At 35.9% G+C, this 20,503-nt stretch overlaps 1 long non-coding RNA gene and 1 pseudogene across 1 annotated transcript in view; one reads left to right on the top strand and one right to left on the bottom strand.

Moving 5' to 3' along the window:
* Positions 1–10,102: 10,102 nt before the first annotated feature.
* LOC101149367 (non-histone chromosomal protein HMG-14-like) lies at positions 10,103–10,405 on the top strand (annotated as a pseudogene).
* Positions 10,406–17,307: 6,902 nt separating this feature from the next.
* Positions 17,308–20,503, bottom strand: part of LOC109026549 (uncharacterized) — a 55,359-nt gene continuing 52,163 nt past the window's right edge. Inside the window, exon 3 of the long non-coding RNA XR_010133226.1 lies at positions 17,308–17,577. This is a non-coding gene — a long non-coding RNA (uncharacterized lncRNA). The remainder of the gene's footprint in view (positions 17,578–20,503) is intronic.

Here is a 20,503-nt window from a genome sequence, read left to right as displayed (position 1 = left end):
GCATCACTTTTGAATCCGTATAATATACCAGATTATTGAATTCCAATAAAAAATTGTAAAAAGTATAATGGAAACAAATAAAATACATGTCATAGTTTGAGGAAAAAGGTATTGCGAAATGTAGATTTTAATAACATTTTATGAGGTAATATATTTACCAATACTAACAAAGGAAGAAAGAATCAAATAAAATAGAGCTATGTAGGTAAAATTGAATTATTACTATTATGTCTTTATAGTTCATGCACATTTTACTCACACATAACTTGAAATGCTATTCACTTAAAGAAATGTAATAAAATTCATTGAGAATATATAAATAGGATTCTCTGAGGATTTTGTCGCAAAAAAAAGGGCGAAAGGAAGAAAGAAAGGAAGGAAGGTAGGAAGGAAGGAGTGAAGAAGGAGGAGACAGAAAAACATAAATCCTAACTCCATTTGGCAAAAGTAGAGCTCTTGTGTTCTTACAGAGGGAAACCTTTTTCTCAAGTGTCCAAATTCCTAAAACATCCAAACCAAGAATTCAAAATAAAATGAATTACAAAAATGAAAACTATTAAATGTCGTGTTATTAAAAACAAAACTGCCCTATTTGGTCAAAGTGTACTATCATGTTGTAAGCTACGGTGTTGCCATTAAAAGGTCCATGGTATCACAATGGCCATATTCAAAAGAAAGGACAGAGAAGTGTGGATTGTAACAGTTTGTGGTGATACGGAAATTGTGAGCGTTCTTAACTTTACATGCTTGGCAGATAACTGTTTTAGAATGCTGAATTGGAAAATACAAATATATATTAAATATATTCCCTATAACATATGTATTTTATCTCATTCCCTTATCTCTAAAACAGGAGGAAAAAATATTTATAAAATGACGAAGGTAAATCAAGGGAAAGAGAAAAGTTTCCGTGGAGATACATAATTTCCAGAGATACTATTGATCCAGAAAAAAAGAAAAGTCAGCACGAATAAGTTTCAAATGTACACTACTGGAAAATTCTATATAATGAAAATAGTTGTTAAATAATACATTTTTCCACACCAAAATATAATTTTAACATTCAGGAAAAAAAAACCCCTGTTATTTGCTTAAATGGCAAAAAGTCACTGTGAGTTGCTTAACTGAAGCACCATCATCATATTAATATTTCTAGCAATGTTATTTTTCTTCTAGTTAAGAGTGAAGCACACAGTATCAATATTAATTTCAGTTCATCTAACCATAAAGTGATTCAAAATTGATTTTAGGTAATATTTCCTTTAGTAATATACTGTTATATTTACATAGGACCAATTAAGACCTTTTAGGTAAAATCATAGTTTGATATATTCCTGTTGAGACTTAATGTGTTTCTTAAAAAATATGCAACTTATTAAGATCAAGTTGTGAATATTTTGATAATATTGTTGCAAGATCTGGTGATGTTCTTTCAGCTAATTCTGTGGAAAAAGAAAATTTAAGAAAAAACCCTAGAAAATGCAAGGTTGATAATGTTTGACTCTCCCACTGATTTAAAATATATTAAACACCCTGAATGAGTATTTAAGACATTGCTTTACAACTTCTGCTAGTACGGATCCTAGAAAGGACAGAACTGGCTTATGTAGACTATTAATAATAAAATATTACTTTCATATTTAAAATGACTTTTCTGATTGGTCATAGGATGGCAATTATTCTCTATGTCATCACTAGTGATCAGTGTGATAACACAACCATTGTATAGATCAGTTAATAAATCAATGAGAGAAATCTGCAGGAAATCCTGTACTGCTCTCTTTCATGACAAGCTTCACAAAATGCTATGGGGATGAATGCAAAAGAAGCCTAAAATACCAAGCCCCACTGCAGTGATGTAAAGGAGATAGTTACTGCTGCTCTCGACAAGGCTTGCTTCTTCCTCCATAACCAGAGAATAATTAATCTCTGAAAGTACTTAGTTTTAGAGTTTACAAAAGCCAGCTTGATAATCAGAATATTATCCTTTTATGGGAAGCACAGCTCAAAGAAGCAAGTTAAAGTCACCTTCCAACTTATTTCTGTACCCAAAACTCTTGGAGAGGAAGTAATAGTCTTCTCTCTTCATTGGAAAGTCATAAGCCATCCTCAAATAGCATGTTGTCCTTTTATCTAAGCCCTTTATAATTACCATGTTTATATTTTCATCACTTATCAGTGATTTGTTGCACTGCTACTGACTCTACACGATTATTGGTATGCTACAGGCAGACACTTTGGAAGAGCCTTTTTCTTTCCCCGAGAGCCAGGTTGCTGAGAAAACAAAAAAATAAAAAAGAAAGAAAGAAAACAAGACAGAGGTACTCTCTGCTGGTTTTTGCAAAGACCCCCTCATGACCTTTATAAATTAGCAATTGATACAGCTAACATAGTGCCTGGCCCTATTGTCTGGATCTGGGTCCAGGACATGGGTCTCTGTTTTCAGAGCAAGAGGAACTTCATGAAGGGTTATGGCTCATGGCTTCTCTAGAAGGTATTGTTATCTAATGGCCAAAGTTGGGCAAAATTTTTAAATTAACAGATGTGAAATCAGTGACCAAAAAATTATAGAGTAGGCTACGTTTCTCAAAGTTTTTGCCAAAATATTTCTAATGCCATAGAACAATAAACCAGGGACGTCTAGTAGACTGCTTGGTGCCCACTGCTGCTCCATTCTTAAAAGTTTATGAAAATCTCTGTAGAAAAGCGATTTTCCAAAGAAGTGGTACAATACAAAGTTGAAATTTTCAATAAATAAATATTATTACTGGAAAATTTAGTTCATTGTGTCATGAAACAGTCACTGACTAACTCATTAGTCTTTTTTGCTATGTCACGCAGGGGCATGCTCAGTAAAGAAAGATAACTCATTCTTTTCCTTTTCTCTTAAACTATTAACACCACAATTTTTGTCACATGTAATTTAAGGTGAAAAACTACTTATATTACCAATGACCAGTTCTCTTTTTCCCGTTCTTAAACTTAATTCCCATTATAAGGATATTGTCAAATACAGTGCGACAATTCACAGTTTTGCTTACAGTTGTTGATGTGACTGTTCAGTCTTGAAAGATAACTGCTAAGTAATTCGAATTTGTTAGCAACTTGCTAGATAAACAATAAATCCTTTCTCGTTATTCTCATGTTTACTCTTTGCCAGAACATCACTATTTTTCTCTTTGAAGAAAAGCAGCAAATAAATTTTGACCAGTGCATTTCACATGCCAAGTAATGATTTATCTCTTGTATGAAAAAGTTTATGCCAATTCAAATTCCCTTATAAATATGGCCAAAAAGTGTTTAAATTATTATTTCTTAATTTACCATGTTAGCACTCATTTGAAAATGCTGAAAAAACTAGGATAAAAAGTATTTAAGCTGAAAGTTGGCTTGCTGTGTCTGGGTTCCAGATATGAAATGGGTGCAGTGAACCCCACTCTTATATTTTTATCTGTTATAGTTTTAGCGCCATGTAAGTATATATCTCTATTTCATCCAGTTGAAATTAAACTACTATAAATATTTAAAAATTTCATTTTAAGTAATTTCACAATTAATTCTGTCTTCACAAATAATTTTTTATACATGGAGAAACAAAACAAAACTTCAAGACAACCAAAATGCTAACTATTTCTAAAATTTCAAGATTATTCTCTAGGTGATTTCAGTGTTTCAACTAATTATTCAAAAACATTTTTAAGCATTTTGAAATAAAGGATTTTTTTCCACCTTGGCTTTCTCTTTTTGAGCAAGTCATATAGTATATACACACACATATGAATGAATCTATTCAGATATATATGTTCATGTATAGATATATAGGTATATCTATTCATATATATATATATATATATATATATATATATATATTTATTTTTTGAGTCGGAGTTTTGCTCTTGCTGCCCAGGCTGGAGTTCAATGGCACGATCTCAGCTCACCGCAATCTCCACCTCCCAGGTTCAAGCAATTCTCCTGCCTCAGCCTCCCAAGTAGCTGGGATTACAGGCATGCACCACTACACCCAGCTAATTTTGTATTTGAGACGGGGTTTCTCCATGTTGGTCAGGCTGGTCTCGAACTCCCGACCTCCGGTGATCCACCCGCCTTGGTCTCCCAAAGTGCTGGGATTACAGGCGTGAGCCACCGCACCCGGCTCATTCATATTTTTAATGTAGTACTATGCTTCATAAAATTTCTAAATATTTTATGAGCTTATTCTTCCAACATGACTTTAAAACTGATCTTATAAAAACCTTCATCTATTTTTATTTGCTTGTCATAGGTAGAAATCTCAGTTTTCTAATTCAGATGTGTAATAAACAAAAATTATTTTTCTAAAATTGAATTTATTTTCCATTTTTAGCCCTATTCTGTCAGAATGTCAAAACCATAATCCCAATTATTATTACTCAGTCTCCCCTCTCCTTTTCAAGGAACTGTGTCAAGGATCCATGTGTCTTACATAATCTAAAGACATTGGAGGGCGGGGCTGGGCATCTAGTCCTAAATGTACTCTGTCCTCATTGACTTCTGTTGAGTCACATATTGTCTTGCTTGTTTCTTAGTGATCAGTCTGTACATATTGCTACTAAATTATTCCGGGCTGTCATCTGATGCATTAAATTCAGCAAATCTCTTTCTTCTTTAGTACCACTCTTAGGCAAAGAGAAATTCTTCTGTTGCTCCCACAACAAATTATGCTCAGGGACTTTCTGAGCTCTATTAATCTCCAATCTGCTCAGAAATTTTATGTAACTGTCTATTTTTGCTCTGTTTTGTGTTGCATAGATTTCATTCTACTGCCTCTGTGCATTCTGGGACACAAGGAGCTCTGTGACGCTTCTCAGGTTCTACTTGTGTAACACATACTTCTGCCACCTTTTTCTGGAGACTCACTACCTTGTTAAGGTGCTACTGGGAGACGGTACAATTGGACTATGGTCTTAGTTGCCTCAAACATGTCCAAGATAAATGGATGGAATAAAAATAACAAAAAATACAGAATAATCTTGATTGGCTATTTACATGCTTTTAGATGCATTTTTATTTATTTATTTATTTATTTATTTTAATATGAAGTTATTTCCATTTTCCAATTGCAGGCTTTTCCTCTTAACTGGGCTTTGTATTCTATCTCTTATTTTCTGAGACATTTTTTTTTTTCACATTTAACCACTTTTTATTTACTGACTTATTCTGTTGATGATGATGACGCTGATGACAATGATAGTTGTATCAGTCAGGACAAAGTCAGGAAGACAGAACCCATGCCAGGTAGTTCAGTAGAGGAATATAACATGGGAACCTACCTGTAAATGTGAAAAATGAGATGAAAAACCAAATGGGTCATAGTAAGACAACCCAGAGCTTAGCAACAGGTGAAAGGTGTTATCATCCCTATAGCTGGAAGTACAAATGGGACACGATGATGCTTCTCAAGTTCAGAGACTGAAAGTCTTCAAGGAGAGCTCAAACCATGGAGAAGGGACAGGTTCTGTTGAGATCTAGCATGGAACAGACAGAAAGAGAGAGGAAGAAACATAAATATCCTGATTTCTCCTTTTCTTTCTCCCTAGTGTTCTGCTAGTGCATTCAGGATCCTGAAACAAATTAGAAGTCAATGGACAAGGGTCCTAGGAAATGCAGGAGTCAGACATTTGTGGTGACAAGCAAAGCAATGGGCATCAGGGAATGAACCCAAGAGTAAACAAATTAATCACAGGTCCAATAGCCAAAGGACAAAAACATATGTAATCTTTACCAACCTTTGATGTAGATACTACTATTATTCCCACTTTAGAGGAGAGAAAACTAAAACAACGTCATGTTTAAAAAAAATGGTAATAAAAATAAAGAACAGGTTGTTTAGGGGGCCAAAGGAAAAGGAGAGGTGTGGAGAGAACATTAATTCTTCTTTTAGATTGATTAACTTGTTAAAATCAACAGATACCCCTTCAGTAAATAAAAATGAAGTGAAAATGATCAAGCAGCTCCCATTAAAAAAAATTCCTAATTCTTAATTTTTCCTTGATGTTCTTCTATCATTCGTAATCAAACTTCTTGAAAGATTTTTATAAATTACTCATCTTTCATTCTTATATTTTCACTAACATTATACATGGAAACATTTTCTAATTCTTCCACTCCATTGGAACAATACTGGACAAGGACCCCAGATGGTTGTTCATCATGACACGCAGTGAGGGCTTTTCATGTTTCATTCCATCTTATCTGACCCTTCTCTGTTTTTTCTTGGCGAATTTCTGCCTGTTAACATAAAACACACTAGAAACTAAAAAAAAAAAAAAAAAAAAAAAAAAAAAAAAAAAATCCAGGCGGAAAGTTGGAGAAAGTAGAAAAAGGAGGCCACATGCATACCTTCTAATGAGCCTTCTAATGATGAAGACACTACACAGTTTCTATTTATGTCCCTTTGGCCAGGACTGATTCATATAGCTACACTTAGGTTCCAGGAAGGATGAGAAATAATCTTTTTGCAAGGTGGCAATGTGCTTATCTAAAGAATGGAATTCTGTCATTAAAAATAAGGATTAAATGTATGTTGTATGGTTACTAGCAGTCTACTGAAGAGGTTATGTTTGATACATTCAGTTGTCTCCGTAAAATATTAAGTAGATCATTAATACTTAACATAATGGAGTTGAAAATATAGAGAGAGGCCCAGGTGCAGTCCCTCATACCTGTAATCCAAGCAATTTGGGAGGCCGAGGCAGGTGGATCACTTGAGACCGGGAGTTCGAGACCAGCATGGCTAATATGCGAAACTCCATCTCTACTAAAAATACAAGAATTAGCCAGCAGTGGTGGCACATGCCTGTAATCCCAGCTACTTGGGGGGTGAGGTGTGAGAATTGCTTGAACCCGGGAGGCGGAGGTTTCAGTGAGTCGAGATTTCACCACTGCACTCCAGCCTGGGTGACAGAGCAAAACTGTGTCTCAAACAACAACAAAAAAAAGTGGAGAGGGCATGATATATCATCTCAGAATGCTGGAAAACAAATGCACTAGGGAGACATCATAGGAGTTCAAATATACTTGTTTTGTGCTCATCTGAAGTCTTTGATTTTGACTTTAATGTGAAAATACCCAGTTGTATGATTTTCTTTTTCCTAGAATATTCTGGTTCTCAATTACAGGGAGAAAAATGGTATAAGTTAGAATTCAATAAGAATTTTCTTAAATTATACAATGGTGGTAAAAAGGGCAAAAGAGTTGAGTATTTGCAAATGAGTGATTATAATGGCATACTTTAATTAAACTGGACAGTAAAAGAAACAAAACCAGGAAAGGGCCAATATTTTGGAATATTTGTATATATGTAATGAGATATCTTAGGAATAGCACCCGAGTGTAAACACAAAATTCTTTAGTTTAACATACACCTTATAAACATAGCCAGAAGGTAATTTTATACACTATATTTTGATAATTTTGTGCATGAAACAAAGTTTGTGCATGAAACAAAGTTATAGCAAGAGAGTTAAAGAAGATTTTGATAATTTTGTGCATGAAACAAAGTTATAGCAAGAGAGTTAAAGAAGGGTTGAATATTGTAATGTCTGAAGTCCACATTTTATATTTGATTCAGTTTGTAATGAAATCAAAGCTGAGTGTGGGAATGGGTATGTAAGGTAGAGATGAGAGTTCAAGAACCAAAGATATGAGGGTGTGGCCACTTCTTCTATGTTAATGTTGAAATAGCTGATAATGATAGTGAGGTGGGGAGAAATTCTTTGCCCTGAGAGAAATCTTCAACAAATGATAAAGAGTAGTAGCTTAGCAGAAGGCATTAAGACATAAGAAAGGGTGTCACTCTTATAGATGGAGGGCAAAGGCTTTAGCATTAATTTTCTCAAAAGTACGGGGGGAATTAATTAATTGGATATGGCAGTAAGAAGAAAGGAGGACACCTATCACATCACATTGTCCTGAAGTTTGTAGGCTGAGAAAGAATAAAAGGACTTTCTGTTAAAAGCAGTTCAGCAGAAGAATTTACACAAAAGGAAGCCAGGATTAATGGAACTCGGCCACTGATAAGAACATTCAGAGAAGAGGTGGAAGTTACAGGGGAGTTTGCTGATCACAAATTGTAAGACTGAAGTGGATGAGAGAGAGTTGAAGATGATTGTGTAGATGAGAGAATGTAAAGAATGGTACAGGTAATGGTGATTATCAGCATATATAGGCGCATGAGGTATCATGGCCTCAGATCTCAGTCTGAAATGAGGCTGAGTCAAAACACCTGGGTCCTGGTGCTTTCCAATGATTTATTAAAGAGCAGCTCTTCAAAGTTTCCATTTTTGATAAGTTAAAGAGGAAGGTTTGTTGTGATTGCTTGCTTTACTTTATTAGAATTCTTCATAGCCTTCCTCCTACTAGATTATAAACTCAATGGAGTCAAGGACCCACTCAAGAATGTGTTACAGTGCTATTCCCAGGAACTCGCATAGTCCCTGGCATGACATACTAGGGGACCTACTGAAAAATTTGCAGGGGCCAGAATAATAATACCAGTTGAGTATCCCTAATCTGAAAATCAGACATCCAATATGCTCCAAAACCTGAAGCATTTTGAGTGCCAACATGATGCCACAAAGTAGAAAATTCCACACCTGGCCTCATGTGACAGGTTGCAGTGAAAACACAGGTGCACAATGCACAGTTTATTCAGTCTGCTGTTGTTTATGGTTGCTGTTGTTTAACAGCTCATAGAGGTATTCTGATGATGCTACTGTACTGTTTAGTTAGCCCGAACACATTATTTTTTCACTGTATTAATGATATGTCATATTTTTTACTTAAACACCTATATGTGAATAAGAAAATGATTGCTTATTGATAGCATATAAGTTCAGAGTCAGGAGTGATGGTGATGCCAAACAACCACAGATTGTCCACATGGGTGGCTTAGATGGTGACACCTTTGCTTTCTGATGGTTCAGTGTACACAAACTTTGTTTCATGCACAAAATTATCAAAATATAGTGTATAAAATTACCTTCTGGCTGTGTTTATAAGGTGTATGTTAATCTAAAGAATTTTGTGTTTACACTCAGTTCCTATTCTCAAGATATCTCATTACATATATACAAACATTCCAAAATCCAAGAAACCCTGAAATACTCGTGGTACAAAGCATTTTGGATAAGAAATACTCAAGCTTTTTTGCTCTTTTTTTTTTTTGAGAGGGGGTCTCACTCTGTTACCCAGGCTAGGGTGCAGTGGCTAGATCACAGCTCACTGCAGCCTTGACCTCCCAGGCTCAAACGATCCTCCCATCTCAGCCCCTGGAGTGGCTGGGACCACAGGTGCATGCCACCATGCCTGGCTAACTTTCTTTCTTTCTTTTTTACTTATTTGTTTATTGGGTCTTGCTTTACTAACTGTATTTATTTATTTATTTATTTATTTATTTATTTATTTATTTATTTATTGGGTCTTGCTTTGTTGCCCAGGCTGGTCTTGAAGTCCTGTGCTTAAGTGATCCTCTGGAGCTTCAGCATCCCAAAGCATTGAGATTATATGTGTGAACCACCGCCTAATACTCAACCTTTATAAGCAGTTGAAGTGGGCTGGATTTTGTCTTCTTTATTACAGAAAGTCTTTGGATATTTAATTTAAATTAAAGAAGGCTGTTGAAATTTAAAAGGGAAAATATATTTTTCCCTTTTTCTTAAAAGGTGATGCTTTATTGGTCTATCTTTTGCTTTTCAATTCTTTATAGACATGAAGGTATAAAACGTATTTATATGGAGATAAAAATGGTGGCAGGACAATTGAGAGAGGCAGAGTCTCACTGGGGAGTTGTCAGAGCTGTGGTGAACATCACATACCCTTCTCTGCCTCCTTTGTTGAGCTGATCTACGCAAATGTAGGCCCTGGTTGTTCAAGGGAAGACTGAAATCCAGACTTGTATATGAAATGTCCTGATTTTGAAATGTTGGTTCAAGTTTTCAAAATGTAGCTAAGGCAGTGGGTCTCAGCAGCTCGGGCGGCGGGAGGAGCTGCAGCCCAGCTTCGCGAAGGCTCTAGGTGCGCCCCCGCCCGCAGGAACCTGGCACATGCCCTCCCCGCTGCCAGGATGCCCAAGAGGAAGGTCAGCTCTGACAAAGGGGCCGCCAAGGAGGAGCCCAAGAGGAGATCAGAGCGGTTGTTAGCTAAACCTGCTCCTGCAAAAGTGGAAAAGAAGCTGAAAAGGGCAGCAGGGAAAGATAAATCTTCAGACAAAAAGGTGCAAACAAAAGGGAAAAGGGGAGCAAAGGGAAAACAGGCCTAAGTGGCTAACCAAGAAACTGAAGATTTACCTGCAGAAAACGGGGAAACGAAAACTGAGGAGAGTCCAGCCTCTGATAAAGCAGGAGAGAAAGAAGCCAAGTCTGATTAATATCGTATACCATGTCTTATCAGCTGTACCTGTCTCCCTTCTTGTACAATCCAGAGGAATATTTTTTATCAACTATTCTGTAAATGCAAGTTTTTAGTAGCTCTAGGAACATTTTTAAGAAGGAGGGAATCACACCTCATCCCATTATTTAAGTGTAAATTTTTTTTTTTTTTAAGAGGTGAAATTATTTGCTGGTTGTTTATTTTTTGGTACAACCAGAAAATACTGTGGGATATTGAATTATGGGAGGCTTTGGCTGTCTTGAGTGTCAGCTTAACATTCCATAGCTGGGGAGGTTAGTTTTTATATCCTATAATACAGAGCAGGTTAAATGGCAATATAGAGTATGTCCTGCATTTAATGTCTTGAATATTTTAAATTACTTCTATTCCTATGTTTTGTAGTAGAATTATTTCCCAAAGAAAACTACTCCTTGATCATGGCTCTCCCTGTGAGAAATGTGTGCACTCTGTAACATCTTTGGTTGTGGTAGTCCTGATTTCCTAATAACTTTGTTACTGTGCTGTGAAAGATTAAAAATGTGAATATGTCGTGTATATGCTATTCAGTTGTGAATTGGTGGGACGTATTTAACAGCTTATCAACATGTGAAGGTACTGGTACTTGATAGCCTTTAAGGAAAATTTGCTTCCAAATTTTAAGAGGGAAAGTCACTGGAATAACTTTAAAAAAGAATTACAATACATAGCCTTTTAGATTTTCGGTACGTATGTTAAGAATTGTGTACAAATTGAAATGTCTGTACTGGTCCTCAACCTATAAAATCTCAATGATGAAAGAAAAAAATAAAAAAATAAAATGTAGTTCAGGCAAAATATATTATGTATGATGGTCTTGTTTGAGCTCTCATCCTCAGTCTTGTCTTCTTTTGTGTATTCAATAAATATTTATTGGAAATAATGAAAAAATGGTTTGAAGAAGACAATTTATTTAACTTATATTAAACATTTGTACTTAAAGCAGATCCTTCTTTAAATCAAGAAATTGTACTATAAACTTTTCTTTAATAATTTCTTATTCAGAAGTTGATTATTTTTCAACTTCTTAAAGGTAACATGATGCTATATTGAAAACTTTTGTTTTACCCAGAGTAAAGCAAGTGTAAGAATGCAGAATCATGTCTTTATTTGAAATTATTTTTATGCATACTTTAGAATTTGTTGTGAACCCTTCCTAAAGATAAAAATAATTTATTCAGGTAACAAAATTGCTTTTGAAGACCTTGTATGGCTCATGAATTATTTTATATATCAGATTTAATTATTTCCAGTTAAAAAAAAAACAATTTCACAGTAAGATTGCTCTTCTCTTGGGGGTTGTAATCAATGTGTAAGGAACACCGATAGTAAACTATCAGGTTTCTGCTAGTTATGGTTGTAAGAGTTAAAGAAAGAGAGAAGAAACATGAAATGCAGCTCAACAGTTAAAGACACATTTATTTTAGAGAAAATAAACCTGAGAGGGTCTTCTGGTCGATTTCCGTCAGGAGCACCTTCTCTTACAGACTAAGAGTGTATATTGGTTTTAGGATGAGGGGGCTTATCACAAACTTGGAATGTTTCTGTGTGAGGGAAGCTTATGGCAGAGTTGGAATGTGTCTGGGTAGAGGGGAGGTTATCTTGGGGCTGACATCTTTCCGGCTGGAGGGGGTTATCTTGAGGCTGAAACCTTCCCTGCCAGAGAGGGGTTATTTCTGGGCTAGCATGTGTCTGGCTGAGGAGGAGTTTGGAATGTTTCTGGTTGGAGATGTTAGTTGTGGTTTATTTTTGTGCTGACCTTAGCTGATACCTCTTGGATTTAGGGGGGTTTTTGATTAAGGTGAACTTTAGAATGAGGGGCTTGTCCAAGATGGTGATGCTCCTACTCTGTCAATGGTAACCTTTAAAGTATTTTCATCTTGGTTTTCAAAATTGTCCTTAAAATATCTCCAATTCAAGATCTCTGATCTCCTCTTGGGCATTATTGAGACTCCTCCCAAAACAAACAACAACATAAAGCTTAAGTCAATACAAATATATCTATTTCACATAGAAATCTATACACAATTTTTTTTTAAAGTATGCTTTTACTCAGGCCGGGCAGAGTGGCTCATGCCTGTAATCCCAGCACTTTGGGAGGCTGAGGCGGGTGGATGGCTTGAGGTCAGGAGTTTGAGACCAGCTTGGCCAACATGGTGAAACCTTGTCTTTACTAAAAATACAAAAAAAAGTAGCTGGGCGTGGAGGTGTGTGCCTGTAATCCCAGCTACTCGGGAGGCAGAGGCAGGAGAATAGCTTGAACCTGGGAGGTGGAGGTTGCAGTGAGCCGAGATGGCGCCACTGCACTCCAGCCTGGGTGACAGAGTGAGACTGTCTCAAAAAAAAGAAAGAAAGAAAGAAAGAAAAAAGTATGCTTTAATTCTAGTGTAGAAATATATTTGAATTTATAAATATATTTTGAAACTCATTTTTATAAGTGTGGACCAGCATGCAAATAAATGCTAGTATTCTGAGCGGGTCCTCTTTCTATGTGAGAAAAAGAGGGAGAAATTGAATATATACACCAACAATGGCCAGACCATATGTAAAAATAAAATTCTAATCTGCAAACTCTGTAACAACTGGTTCAGGAAGCCAAACCACAAACTGTGCAAAATGGTCAGGACTTGATCAGTAAATAACAGCTTCCCTAATTTTGCTTCTGGTTCCCGTTCGGAATTAACCATAGAGAGCCAAATAGGTACCTTCACTTCTAGTTAGCCTGCCTCCAGCTACCCAAGGCCAACAACCTACAATTTCACTTTGAAGATTTCTCACTCCCCTGCTGGACTTTGAATCTTTGCCAAAAGCAATTGATGGTGGCTGACTCCCTTGCTTTATGGCAAGCTCCAAATAAACAGTCTTTGCATATTCTCATTTGGATGGTTTTAATTTATTTTCATGAGAGTTATATATTTTTGTTGGTTTTTTGAAAGGGATGAAAAATGGTTCATTGGTCTAGGAATTAAATTGACATAAGACAGATTAACAGGAGAAAAACAATTTTATGTGTATATGCACAGAAGTTCATATGAGAAAAGGCCGGTTAATTGAGGCTTATATAGCATCCTGAGCTACAGAAAATAACTGGTTTGGTGCTTCTGGAACGTGGTGAAGGCAAGTTACAGGAAGGTGAAGGGAGGAAGATGATGAATAAAAATTGCATTGTTATGAAGATAAAAGTCTTTCAGGTGATAAACTTATCTCAGAATAGATTTTTTTCCTAGTACTGATATTTTTACTAATGAAAAATTTAAAATAGATGTACATTTCCTTTACAAAGGAGAAATTTATATTTTAGGCAGTTGAGGGGGAGGTAAAGAACTTTTTACTGTGTTGGCTGGTTCTCAATTTTTTAAGCTCAAAATAACTAATGTGCCAAAATGGCATATTTGGGGATGATATGTTCTGAATTCCTTTAGATTAAAATAAATACAAGTAAGTAAATGGACAATGGGTGCTTACTCTGTCCCAGAAAATCTATGAGATAAAATGCAGGAGTATGTTATATATGGTAATTGTCAGGCCTCTGAGCCCCAGCTAAGCCATCATATGCCCTGTGACCTGCATGCATACATCCAGATGGCCTGAAGCAACTGAAGATCCACAAAAGAAGTGAAAATAGCCTTAACTGATGACATTCCACCATTGTGATTTGTTTCTGCTCCACCCTAACTGATCAATGTACTTTGTAATCTCCCCGACCCTTAAAAAGATTCTTTCTAATCTCCCCCACGCATAAGAAGGTTCTTTGCATTCTCCCCACCCTTGAGAATGTACTTCCTGAGATCCACCCCCTGCCCACAAAATATTGCTCCTAACTCCACCGCCTATCCCAAAACCTATAAGAACGAATGATAATCCCACCACCCTCGCTGACTCTCTTTTTGGACTCAGCCCGCCTGCACCCAGATGAAATAAACAGCCTTGTTGCTCACACAAAACCTGTTTGGTGGTCTCTTTACATGAACACATGAGACAATAACATGTTAGTGTTTTCTAAAATGGTAAAAAAAAAAAAAAAAAAAGAAGAAGAAGAATCTTTACTTCTTCGTAAACAAATAGGGAAAGAATACTTCCAAAATGGGTCTGGGTCAGTCTTTTGACTACATAGCTTTTGTTTTTTTTTGAGATGGAGTCTCGCTCTGTCGCCCAGGCTGGAGTGCAGTGGCGCGATTGGCCTCCCAAAGTGCTGGGATTACAGGCGTGAGCCACTGCGCCGGGCTGACGACATAGCTTAATAGGACATTCCGTGAAGGACTTAGATTTCAAGGAAAAAAAATATTTTTCATTGACAGTACTGGAAAGATGGAAATGTGTTTGTTGTAAGAGGGAAAAGAATTCTCAATTGCCTGTTTAAGAATCACAAATTACCACAATCCGTATGACCTTCCACTTGTCCAAATTTAAGGAGAATCCTTTTAAAAACAGCAATATTAACTATGGTAGTGTGTGAGCTCCAAGCAGGTTTATATTAATGATGATGATGATATTAAAAACAATGAAAAAATAATAGTGGCTATTGTTTACCAAGTGTCTACTGTGTATTAACCTGTTTTAAAATTCATTTTCTCATTTAAATTTCATAAAATTCTTGCAAAGTAGATGTTTATCTTTGTTTTAAAAATGAGGAAATAGAAGCTTAGAGTGTATAATGAAATCCAGAATTCACATGACTAGCATCAAAACTGAGGTTGAAACACAACTCTCAATGACTTAAAACATACATCCTTTCCTTAGTATTTCTAAGATTTTCAGATTCTTTTAAAATAATCATCTTGACAGATATTTTTAAAAAGTCAAGTGTGAATGGGTTTTCTAACAAGTCTTTTTGATATTACTATGTTATGCTTTTAGTTTTGCTTTAAGGCAGTAACAGTAGGAAATTTAATATTTTTATTCCTTCATTCAATATGTATTAAGCATTTAATCTGAGTGATGCACTCTCCTAAATATAGGAGATGAAAGGCAAAAAATCTCTTGCATGCCAATTGCTTAGAATTCAGCAGAAGAGAAGATTCTTTTCCTTACAAAGAAAACAATAGAGCTCTGCATGCTTGATAAAGAATAGGGTGGGGGTAAAGCAAATATTTCAGAGAAAAAGTGACAATCCTTCCTCCTTTTTATTCCTTTAACACGTATTTGCTGATCATCATGTATTTATCAAGAACAATTCTAAATCCTGAACTGAAAGGGGAATAATGCCTATTTTTCAATTTAAATTGCTTACCGTTATAGAAGAGCAATGCACATACAAATAAAAAATGACAGTGTTAATGTTTAGTATAAATGCTTAAAGTTGTCAGAGTAGTGGAGAAAGAGATCCTTTACTAAGAGTGTCAAGGAAAACATTTAAAATGAATATGAGTTCACTAGGTTTCTAAGCGAGGGAAGGAAATTTCTGTGCAGAGGGGCAGCACACTCTAGGTATTTTGGGGTGGTTTGTTGCACTTGTTATAGTCAAAATTGTGGAAAGATGTATTAATAAATGCCCTATTGGATCATCTGGGTGCCCAACATACTTTTTTTCAGCTTCATTACTTCCTTTTGGTGATCAGAATCAATAATCTCTGCCAGGCTGGTGACTACTTTCCTTGGCATCAGGAGCTCAAAATCATTGAGAAACATGTGTAGCTTAAATTTTATTGACACTATTGATAGGCTATCTCTTAGAAGAATACCCGAAGAATTCTAGAATCTAATGTTGTAGAATAGGAAGCATGAATTCTTTCAGCGGGTTGATGGAATTGACAATGAGCAAAGTCACTCCTAACTCCATCCTTTGTCCTAGACATATGTATTTTATCTACTGTGGACATGGCACCATATAATGGCTCTTGATTTAGGGTGAAAACCACATCTGGAGTTTGGTGTCCCATCCTTGCAGAGTCACATCTCCAATTTAACACCTCAGCTGTATAATCAAAATGCTGTCTCAATGCTACCTTAGGCTGGCAGCCTCTGAGTGGTGCAGTATGTGGTTGGACCAGTGTATCCTGTGTCCACATGCCCAACGTCACACCTCCTTTGCTACAGAATGGCTCTTTTAGTTTGAGATGATGTTATGCATGATGATGTGACATTTGTTTAAATATTCTGCAAGTTAATTGAGGCTCTGTGGATAGGAAAGAAAAACCTAACCAAATATTTATGAACATTCCAGTTAAGAGCACTCACTGCTCTTTCCAGGATTGTAGGGTTACAATGTAGTTAACTTGCCACCGATTGGTTGTTTGGTTTTCGTAAGGGATAATTTACCTGAGAATGAACTGGATTTAGCACTGAATGTCCTCTGTCCTGGCAAAATCCTCAGGTATAGACATACTGGGATTATTGGTCACCCTAGACAGCACTTTATTAGGGGCTCTGATTCAGTCTCTATTGATGGCATGTTGAACATTGGGCAGTAACAGTAGCTAGAAGAGCCTTGGCGAGTAGGAGTCCATGCTGTAGGGCCCATGCATATGCTACATCTTCATCATCATAGATTGTCTATTCATAAGCCCAGTGTGTCACCAATGGGGTAGTTAATATCAGAAGCTGGCTGATATCAACTGATGTCAGAAGGTGGCTCAGATCACTTGGCTATGTCATTATATCAGTTTTTCTTTTTAGGCTTTTTATGTGGTGATTGTTCACTCATGGACATCAACATGCAACTTTATGCTTACTTTCATAGTCATGCTTTAGGCTTACTTTTGTAAGTTCATCCATATGCCTTTACCTTAAACTTCCTTACCCATGATCTTTCCCCCAAGTCCCAATCAACAATATGAGGCAATCAACCCACCGAGATGAGGCATTTGCCAATGCCCTTAATTCTATATGCATTCTTTATTTCCAGATGCCTATACTTGAAGCTGTGTTCCCTTTAACTTTACTTATTTTACTGTATCAGTTATTTATTTCTGCATACCAACTTTCTCCCCAAATGAGTGGCTTAAAGCAACAAGCATTTGTTATTTTTCATGGTTCTGCTTTTTGGCTGGCTGTTCTGATGATCTAGATGAGGCTTGGCTGATCTCATCCTTTATACATCTGTGGTCAGCTGGTGGCTTTGTTGGGCTCTGACTTGCCTGGGATAACCTTGGCTTGCATAAATTCATTCTCTTCCACATTCTTCTGCAGGAGAACCTGCATGTTAACATAGCAGTGGCAAGGCTTCATGAGAAAAAGCAGATATATTCAAGACCTTTTCAATCCTCTGCTTCCATTAAAATTGCTTCTGTGCATTGGCCAAAGCAAGTCATAATGAGTCAGGTTTAAGTGTGGGAGTGTACTGTGAAATAAGTGGATATAGTGAGACATGAATAATTAAAAAACTGTTCCATCTCAGGTATCAATGACTTTGTCAGTATTCAATTAAGAATACAGAATTATTGCGAGCTGCATTGGAAATGAGAGGCTTAATATAGGAATTAAAGCGATACAAATGTGGGAGGAACTGGAGAAGTGAGAAGCTGAAGGAACAGAGAAATAGCAAACATCTTAGCCCAAATTACTCATATGGGTGGGTAAGTGATCAGTAACAGCTTGTGGGAATGTCTGAGAAGGTAAGATCATCTGCTCATGAAAGTGAGATCATGAAGAAGGTGGTCATGGAGGCATCTGTGAAAATCACCACGGTCTGTGGAAGCTGCTGCCAAGTATGTGGTGGTAGTTTGGGGGCTGATTTTGGTTGGTGAAATCAGAAGCTGGATAAACTGGTTGCAGAACAGGAGGGGACTGGGGACCAAATAGAACCCACCACTGCTCTCATGTCAGTATTCAAAAGAATATAAAACAGTCTACTCTTCTGTGTGTCTCTCTCCTATATAGTGTGCCTCTGTGTTACAGTCATGTTAGCATGAACATTCCTTTTTAGATTTACTAAGTTAACTTACATTTTATGTATTCAGTAAACTTAATGCATTTCTCTTTTCCAGCCTCATTAATTCACTTTTCTCCATCTTCTTTTACCTCGTTCTCTCAATATTTTCATTCTATTGCCTTAGACACTGCACCCTGCACTTCTGGGACAGCTCAATTTTCCCAAAATTTTGTCATGATTTTCTTTCAAATAAATTCTTACCTGACCTGCAGCCAATTCCACTAGGTCTTCTTTATTATAAATTAGATATTAATCAGTCAATAAATTGAAACTTCTATCAACTGAGTGACATTTTGGAGATCCTATGTCTTATAACATAAGGCTGATTTTAACATGAGTGGTACAGACACTGTTGGATACTGGAGAAGATGTTTTGGTATAAGTAGGGCACTGGTCAATTCTTAAGTAATACAGTGCATACAAGCCATGGACTCATAATTGGGTACATCTTCTGAAAAAATTAGGTTGTAATTTTTAAAAGTACATTTAATAATTAAAATAATACTTTTAATAGGCTGTCACATCAGGGATTAACATCGAAGATAATTACTCCTTGTAGGGAAATGATACAGGCTTGTACTGTGGTATAGCTGCAGACACATGAAATCATGGATGAAGCTGGCCATTACAGGATATCATGGCAAGAGAGTAGAAAACAAAAGAATGCTTCTTTTGGATATATCCCTTTTGAATTTTCAAAAGTGTGTTTTCTATGATGCAAAACACAGAATTGTGAATTTATGACATACATATTTCAGATTGTGATATAAGAAACTTCTCTACTACCCAATTTAATGCATTTATTGCTGGTGGATATATCTGTTATTATGTTTCAACAAGGTACTCACATTTGTGGTGCATTTTTTATTCTCACTGCTAGTACTTGACTATTTGTAACAATATTAAATGATTAAGCTACAAAATTTCTTTAGCATTAATAAATTGTATTAGGAGTATGCATTTGGAAGAATAAATAGTAAAGAACCCAGAGGTATCAACAACATCCCAAATAGTAGAGCAGAGCCAAAACAAATACAGATTTCCCCATGACAAATAATTTTATTCTTGTGTTTTGAAACTGCAAAACTTTGGTGAACTTGAACATATATGAGTACTTAGACTCAAAGTAACTGGATTTCATTACTTTTCTCAATTCACACTTTAATATTTGTGCTTTCTGAATAGAGAGCTCTCTTAAAAACCTGCAAAGAATATGTTGCTCATTTAGGAGACATATTTAAGCAACATTTTAGGGGCAGCAGAAAAATTTTCAAATGTCAGACACTCAGTGGTACTTGTTGTAAAAGACAAGAAAAATTTTAGAGTAAATTTTATGTTGTTTGTTTTCAGTGAATTTTGCCCAAGCATAAAACTATTTAAAAAATATCAAAAGATCTAGTATTAGGACATTAGAACACTGCTTTTATTAAAGTTTGCAGTGTAAGAGGGGTGGCAGAAGAGCTAATATTGAGTAGTTCTCATGCAGATAGATAACTTAAAAACATTATATATAAAATATTTAAAATTTTTTTAAATTATCACTTTTGTGAAGCAAATCATACTGAGCCAGTCAGTGATTACATACGTTAGGACTACTTTTTACATCAGACCAAAAAAGTTTTAATCTTTTGTACTGACTTTTTTTTCTTGCAATACAGTCCCCCTGCATATATTTGTACATACTTTATTTTGAAAAACACCATAAACTTAATATGATTCTGATATATTAAAACTTAATATAATTCTGATTATTAACGATACCTACAATGTGTAACAAAAGAAACAAGTTATTATCAGTTTTAACAGTATAAAAATATTGATCACAATTTGGACAATCCAATGTATTATCATGTTTTAAGTATCTTTTTGTAACCAATTCATTGTATTCAAGACTACCTGTCATCCTTTCCCTTCCTGTCTCTTACTTTGCTTTTCTTCCCTTTCTTTTTCAACAACAGAGAGCCATTGTTCTGCTCACTTCGTGATTTGTTCTGTTGTTATAATCCATCAGCATGTCTGGTTCTATCAGCACCACTGAGAGTTTGTGAGAAGTTGCATTGCCTTTGTAGTAAAGATTTTTCAGACAGCACTAGATAGACATCTTGTGACTGACTTTTAAGCACAAAACAAAATGAGTATTTTGTTTTTCTTGTTGGAGAGATTCTGTTAATATATAGTACATCTTTCAGT

This window comes from Gorilla gorilla, chromosome 3, assembly GCF_029281585.2.
Source record: "Gorilla gorilla gorilla isolate KB3781 chromosome 3, NHGRI_mGorGor1-v2.1_pri, whole genome shotgun sequence".
In the NCBI taxonomy this organism is placed as follows: Eukaryota; Metazoa; Chordata; class Mammalia; order Primates; family Hominidae; genus Gorilla; species Gorilla gorilla.
Note: the sequence above shows the minus strand (reverse complement) of the source record. Positions and strands in the feature narration are given on the sequence as shown.